Source organism: Tamandua tetradactyla, chromosome 20, assembly GCF_023851605.1.
Source record: "Tamandua tetradactyla isolate mTamTet1 chromosome 20, mTamTet1.pri, whole genome shotgun sequence".
Taxonomy (NCBI): Eukaryota; Metazoa; Chordata; class Mammalia; order Pilosa; family Myrmecophagidae; genus Tamandua; species Tamandua tetradactyla.
In genome coordinates this window covers 59,729,510-59,738,044 of record NC_135346.1, presented here as the reverse complement: position 1 = coordinate 59,738,044, position 8,535 = coordinate 59,729,510, and positions in this window count along the sequence as shown.

The window sequence follows — 8,535 nt, the reverse complement described above, 5'->3', positions numbered from 1 at the left end:
AATTTAATAAGTCGCTAGTTTACAGTTCTAAGGCCGAGAAAATGTCCCAATTAAAACAAGTCTATAGAAATGTCCAATCTAAGGCATCCAGGGAAATATACCTTGGTTCAAGAAGGCCGATGAAGTTCACAGTTTTCTCTCTCAAGTGGAAGGGCACATGGTGAACACAGAGTTTCTTTCTCATCTGGAAAGCACATGGCGAACATGGTCAGCATTCCTCTCTCATCCGGAAGGGCACATGGCAAACATGGTGTCATCTGCTAGCTTCTTCTCCTGGCTCCCTGTTTCATGAAGCTCCCTGGGAGGCGTTTTCCTTCTTCATCTCCAAAGGTCACTGGCTGGTGGACTCTGCTTTGCAGTTCTACAGCATTCTCTGCTCTCCCTGAATCTCTCATTCTCCAAAATGTTTCTTCTTTTGTAGGACTTCAGAAACTAATCAAGACCCACTCAAATGGGTAGAGACACGCCTCTACCTAATCCAGTGTAACAACCACTCTTGATTAAATCACATCTCCGGGGAGATGATCTAATTACAGTTTCAAGCATACAATAATAGGGATTAGAAGAAATGGCTGCCTTTACAAAATGGGATTAGGATTAAAACATGGCTTTTCTAGGGTACGTACATCATTTCAAACCAGCACACACTTTTATGTTTTATATATAAATATTATATAAAATAATATTTTATATTGAAATAATATAAATGTTATTTTATATTAAAATAATAATATATAAATATATATAATATTGATATATCAATAATATTCAATTAAAATTAAAAAGGCAAATGATTCTCATCATAATAAAGGGCATATAAAAATCCACAGTTAACATCACACTCAGTGATGAAAGACTGAAAACTTTCCCCCTATGACCAGGAACGGGACACAGATACCCACTGCCACCACTATTTTTCAACAATGTACTAGAAGTTCTAGCCAGAGTGATCAGGCAAGAAAAATAAATAAAAGTCACCTAAACTGGAAAAGTAAAACTTTCCCTATTTGCAGATCTGAAATATAGAAAATCCCAAAGAATCTATGAGAAAACTACCAGAGCTAATTAAAAATCCAGCAGAGTTGTGGGGTATAAGATCAACAAGCAAAAATACGTTGCATTGCCATAAAGAAGTAATGAAAAACCTGAACAGAAAGTTGGAAAATATTTCCATTTACAAATGATCTAAAAGAATAAAATATATTGAATGAATTTAACCAGGGACATAAAAGTCTTGTATGCTGAACACTACAAAGAAAGAAATGCTGAAAGAAATCAAAGACCTAAATAAATGGAAAGGCATTCCAGATTCATGGCTTGAAAGACTTGATATTGTTAAGATGTCATAGTACCCAATGTAATGCAATCCTATTCAAAATTTCAGAAGCACTTTTTTAGAAATGAAAAAAATCATCGGATTCATATGGATTGGCAAGGGTCCCCAAATAGCCAAAAACATCTTTTTTATATACAGCTTTATTGAGCTAGACCATAGTCCATAGTTTGCAATAGGTACATTTCCCCCATGTATCCATCTATTACTATTTTTTAAACATTTGTTCCCCCTATTATCTATTTATTTTTAATCCATATGTTTTACTCATCTGTCCGTACCATAGATAAAAGAAGCATCAGACACAAAATTTTCACAATCACACAGTCACATTGCAAAAGCTATATCATTACACAATCATCTTCAAGAAACATGGCTCCTGGAACACAGCTCTACAGTTTCAGGCACTTCCCTCTAGCCTATTTAATACACCTTAGACTAAAAACAGGAAATCTATATAATGTGTAAGAATAACCTCCAGGATAACCTCTCGACTCTGTTAGAAATCTCTCAGCCACTGATACTTTGTGTCATTTCTCTCTTCTCCCTTTCCATCAGGAAGTTTTTCTTAATCCCTTGATGCTGAGTCCCAGCTCATTCTGGGATTTCTGTCCCACATTGCCAGCGAGGTTTAATCCCTGGGAGTCATGTCCCACGTAGAGATGGGGAGAGCAGTGAGGTCACTTGCTGTGTCGGCAAAAACATCTTGAAAAAGAAAAACAAAGTTAGAGGACTCACACTTTCCAATTTAAAACAATCTATAAAGGTAGAGTAATCAAAACAATGTGGTGATAGTGGCACAAAGACAGACATATAGACCAATGGAATATAAATCAGAGCTCAGAAATAATCTCACGTATCTATGGTGAGTTAATTTTCAACAAGCATTCCAGGTCCACTCAATAGGAAAGAATAGTCTTTTCAACATACAGTGCTGGGAACACTGGATATCCATGTGCAAAATAATGAAGGTGGACCCCTCCCTTACACTACATAAACAATCACCTCAAAATGGATCAATGACATAAATATGAGCCCAAACTATAAACTCTTAGAAGAAAACATAGGGAAAATCTTCAGGACCTTGCATTAGGTGACGGATTCTTAGATATGACACAAGAAGTACAAGCAACAAAATAAAATACAGATAAATTGAACATCATAAAAATAAAAAACCTTCGTACATGTTAAGAATGTTCGTGTTTGTATGTTGATATGTCAATAAAAATTTAAAAAAAAACTTTGTACATCAAAGTACATTATCAAGAGAATGAAAAGACATGGAGGATATAGAGAAATTGGAACCCTTGTACATTGTTGATGGGAATGTAAAATGGTGTAGCCACTGTGGAAACCAGTTTGGTGGTTCATCAAAAAGTTAAACATAGAATTACTAAAAGACTTGGAAATTCCACTCGTGGATATATACCTCTAAAGAACTGAAAGCAGGGATCGGACAGATATTTGTACACCAATGTTCATCACTGCATTATATGCCAAGGCCAAATGTGGGAGCAACCCAAGAGACCATCAACAGATGAATGGATAAACAAAATTGGTACATACATAAATAGAATATCATTCAGTCATGAAAAGGAATGAGTAGTGATAAATGCTGCAACATGGATGAACCTTGAAAACATACTTGGTGAAAGAAGTCATTCATAGGACACCATATATCATAAGATCCCATTTTTATGAAATGTCCAGAATAGGCAAATATATAGACAGAGGGTATATTAATGGTTGTTTAGGGCTGAGGGATGGGGGAGTCAAGGGGTGACAGCTAAAGGGTATGATACAGGGTTTCTTTTTATTAAGCTTTTTATTTTGAAATATGTCAAAACTTACAGTAAAGTTACAAAAGTAATACAAGCCCCATAGAGAACTCCAACACACCCCTACTCCACCAGATACCAAGATTCACCAATTTTGACATTTTGTTACATTTGCCATATCATTCTATCTATCTGTCTCTGTCTATCCATCCATTCATCCGTCTACTTGTTCATCAATCCCTTTTCTGAACACTTGAGTGTAGATTACACACGTCATGCTCCTTGAACACTCAATACTACCATGGTCGTTTCCTAAGAACTAGAATATTCACTTATGTAATCACCTGAAATACATTTATCATGTTCAAGAAACTGAGCATCGATATAAAGCTTATAGTCTATATTCCAATTTTTTCATATGTTCCCATGATGTCCCTTTGAGCCCTTTTCCTCCCTTGCTAGGGTCTATCCATGATCCTGTATGGAACTGCCATTGTCTCGTTGCTCTTTTTTTAAGCTGTGGAAACATGTACAAAATAAACTTTCCCATCGTAAACATTCCCAAGCATCCTTTTCAAAGGGACTAAACATATTCACGATATTGTGACAGCCTCACTATTTTCCATTATCAAAACCTTCCTATCTCCCCAAACAGAAACCCTACAGCCATTATGCATTAACACGCATTCCCTCTGGCCTCCCAGCCCTGGAAACCTGTACTTTAATTTCTGTTTCTATGAGCTTGCCTAGTTTCTGTCGTTTTCTTTGTATTTACCATGGTATGTTAGTTTGTAAACTGCTGGAATGCAATATAATGGAAATGGAATGGCTTTAAGAAAGGGAATTTAATAACTTTACAGTTTACAGTTCTGGCCGGGCCACGGTGGCTCAGCAGACAAGAATGTTTGCCTGCTATGCCAGAGGACCCAGGTTCGATTCCTGGTGCCCGCCCATGTAAAAAAAAAAAAAAAAAAGCAATAAGAAGTTTACAGTTCTAAGGAAGTGAAAGCGTCCACATTAAGGCACTAACAAGAGGTTACCTTCACTCAAGAAAGGCTGATGGGTCAGGAACACCTCCGTCAGCTGGGCAGTCACGAGGCTGGCATCTGCTGGTCCCTTGCTCCTGGGCGCCATTGCTTTCAGCCTCTGTTCCTGTGGGGGCTCCTCACTTTGCTTCTCTAGGGCTGGCTTTCATCTCTTGGCTTCCCTTGGCTCTCTCCAGGTTCTAGCTTGCTTAATATCCCATGGTGACGTCTGCTGGGCTCCGAGCATCTCCAAACATCCATGTCACTGTTCTCCAAGTGTCGACATCTATGTCAGCTCTGCTCTGAAGTTTCTGTCGGCTCTGTCATTTCTGTCACCTCTGAAGTTTCTCTCCAAAATGTTTCCCCTTCTAAAGAATTCCGGTAAACTAATCAAGACCCACCTGGAATGGGGAGCATCACATCTCTGTCAAAGTTCACACCCACAATTGGGCATGTCACATCTCCATGGAAATAATCTAATAAAAAGTTAATAACCTATTGAATCAGGATTAAAAGAAACGGCTGCCCTCACAAGATTGGGTCTGGATTATAACATGACTTTTCTGGGGTATATAATAGATACAAACTAGCACACATGGTAGTTTAAATTTAACATTCTAAATCTGCAACAATCACATTTGCTTTGATACCAATTTAACTTCATTAGTGTACACAAACTGTGCTCTTGTGCCCCTCTATACCCTCACGCTTATATAGTTCTTGTCACAAATTGCATGTTATACCATATGAGTCTAAAACCACTGAGTTCTCATTACATGTTATGCCTATACCTTAAAGGTTATGCTCATACCTCTTAAGATCCTGCAGGAAGTAAAAAGGTGAAGTTACTAACCTAAAATCAACAGTAGTGGCATTTCTACTTACCCATGTCATTACCTTCACTGCAGATCTTTATTTCTTCCTGTGCTGTGATCTATTGATCCATTGTTCTTTCCTTCCAGCTCTCATTAGCAGCTTTTAGAGGGTCAGTCTAGTGGCGGCAAACTCCCTCAGCTTTTGTTTCTCTGGGAATGTTTTCATCTCTCCCTCATTTTTTTTCTCTCCCTATTTATTGAAACACAGTTTTGCCAGATATAGACTTCTTGGTTGGCAGTTTTTTGCTCTCAGCACTTTGAATATGTCATCCCACTGCCTTGCTGCTGTCATGGTTTTCATGAGAGATCAGCACTTAATTTTATTGAGACTCCTTTGTATTTGACAAGTTGCTTTTCTCAGCTTTCAGAATTCTCTATCTTTGGCATTTGACTGTTTAATTACATGTGGTATGTGTCTATTTGGGCTTATCCCTATTTGGAGTTCATTGAGCATCTTGGATATGAATATTCATGTTTCTTATTAAATTTGGGAAGTTTCAGCCACTCTTTATTTATTTATTTTTTTTGCATGGGCAGGCACCGGGAATCAAACCCGGGTCTCTGGCATGGCAGGCGAGAACTCTGCCTGCTGAGCCACAGCAGCCCCGCCCTGAGCCACTATTTTTTTTAATATTCTTTCTGCCCCTTTCTCTCCTTTCTTCTTCTGGGATTTTCAAACGCATAAATTGGTATGCTTGATGGTGTCCCACAACTTCCTCATGAGCTGTTCACTTTTCCTCATTCTTTCTGCTCCTCAGACAGGATGACTTCAATTGCCTTATCCTCAAGTTCAGTGACTCTTTCTACTGACAGCTGTTCTTCAACCTCTCTAGCAAATTTTTACCTACTGTTGCTTTTTCATTTTTTTTGCTTTGGAATTGCATGAGAAGAAATGGCCTCTCCCATGACTCTTTGGCCTAATTTTATGTAGGCTTAGCCTATCCTTTGCAGGAATAAGTTTCAAAGGGGCGAACCCCAAGATCGAGGGCTTGGTCTATTGATTTGGTTGTCCCCACTGATTGCAAGAATATCAGAAATTCTCCAAATGGGAAAGTTGAATATTTCCTCCTTTCCTCCCAGTCCCAGAAGGGGACTTTGGAAATATTTCCTTATTCACTGCCCAAATTACTCTGGAATGTATTAGAATATCACATTAACCTGACAAACCAACAAAATCTTACATCCTACTCAAGATTCCATGTACTTATAGTGTTCACCTAAACTGACCAGACAAGTTAAATTAGGTAATGCACTATGACCTAAAATATAAATTTTGTGCCAAATAAACATCTCTCCCTTTGATCCAATGGCTTTTTTTTTGTATGCTATATACCCGGGGTCATATTTCATTCTTTTTCCATGTGTGCATCTCGTTATTGCAGCACCATTTGTTGAATTTTTGTTTGTTTTCTCTTTCTTTCTTTGCTTGTTTGGGAAAGTGCATAAGCCGGGAATCAAACCCGGGTCTCCTGCGTGGCAGGTTCTATGAATCTCAAGTGAGCAATACATTTTAACAATAAAATTGATAAAGTTACACAAGCCATCTTGGAATCAGCATAGGTCACTGAGGCTGGCTTTAGAAATACACAGTGTGGTTTACTGAGGAGACATTTGTTCTTGGTATATCATTGTCTCTTGGTTTAAGATGCTGACACTTGTGACACTTGTAGCCAGGTTGAGGGTCCTTCACTTTCACAGTGGAGCCATGTTTCACATCCTTTGAGCTGAAGTCAAACACCAGTTTACATGGGTGGGGAGAATCTGAGCTTTCAAATAGGTGGACTTGGACTCAAATTCAACTTTTTTTAAAAAAAACTTTTTTTGTGTGAAATATAACATAGATACAAAAAAGCAATAAATTTCAAAGTACATTATATACAAGTTATAAAACAGATTTCAGTTTAGTATGGGTTACCATTCCACAATATTAGGATTTTCTTCCAGCTTCTCCAAGACATGGGAGACTAAAAGAAATATTGATATAATGATTCAGCAATCATACTCATTTGTTAAATCCTATTTTCTCTGTTATAACTCCTCCTCCTTTGATTCTTCTCTCAATCTTTAGGGGTATTTGGGTTATGCCCATTCTAACTTTTTCATGTTGGAAAGGGGGATGGAATGGATAGAGGGATGGAACTATTTAATGTTCTTGGAGGGGCTGGCCCCTCTGGGTTTCAGAATTTACCTGGCCTAGGAACCCATCTGAAGGTTATAGGTATCTGGAAAGCAATTTTAGTGCATGAAACTTTTGTAGAATTTCAGATAGTGTTCTAGTATTCTTTAGGGTTAATAGGAGTGGTTGGGATTTGGGAAGCTTGTGTTAAGAGTAGCCCTCAGAACAGCCTCCTGGCTGTATCAAGTTCAGCTTTGTGTGAGCTGGAACTAGTGACTCACCTCTCTGAGCCTCAGTATATCGTGAATAATAATGGTAGTTTTCATGAGCATTGAATGAGCTATTTTATGTAATGCCCTTGGCACAAAATGTTAATTTCATTCCTCCTTCCCTATAAGACCTGAATGGTCCTCACAGCCGAAGAGGCCAAGGACTCAACAGTATTTGTTTGAATTGGGTTTCTCAGGGATGGATTTCTCTATCACGTCACTGGACAAACAGTCCATATCATGCCCTGTGTGCTGGTTTGAAAGGAAGTGTGCCCCCTAAGAAAAGCCATGTTTTAATATAAGTCTAATTTCATAAGGTAGAATAATCTCTATTCAACACTGTATGTTTGAAACTGTGATTGGATCATCTCCCTGGTTGATGTGATTTAGTCAAGAGTGGTTGTTAAACTGGATTAAGGGATGACATGTCTCCACCCATTTGGGTGGGTCTTGACTGGTTTATTGGAGTCCTATAAAAAAGGAAATATTTCAGAGAATGAGAGATTCAGAGAGAGCAGAGAATGCTGCAGCACCACGAAGTAGAGAGTCCACGAGCCAGTGACCTTTGGAGATGAAGAAGGAAGACACCTCCCGGGGAGCTTCATGAAATAGGAAGCCAGGAGAGAAAGCTGGCAGATGACGCCATATTCGCCATGTGCCCTTCCAGCTGAGAGAGAAGCCCTGACTGTGTTCGCCATGTGCCTTTCCAGATGAGAGACAAACCCTGAACTTCATTGGCCTTCTTGAACCAAGGTATCTTTCCCCAGATGCCTTTGATTGGACATTTCTATAGACTTGGTTTAATTGGGACATTTTTTCGGCCTTAGAACTATAAACTAGCAACTCACTAAATCCCCCCTTTTAAAAGCCGTTCCGTTTCTGGTGTGTTGCATTCTGGCAGCTAGCAAACTAGAACACCCTGTGTGCACACTTGGCAGCACTTATCACCTTTGTGACCATGGTACATTTTCACACCAGATCTACAAGGCTCAAATTGTGTACAAGAAAATCCCTTCGAAACACGAACAGAAAACCGCTATGCAGTTTATCCTGGGAAATGGTAATAGAAAACCACTCCATGGAGCCCTGCCACAAGGCTGGTCTCAGGCCCTGCATTCCACTGGAAAGAGTTGCCCAGG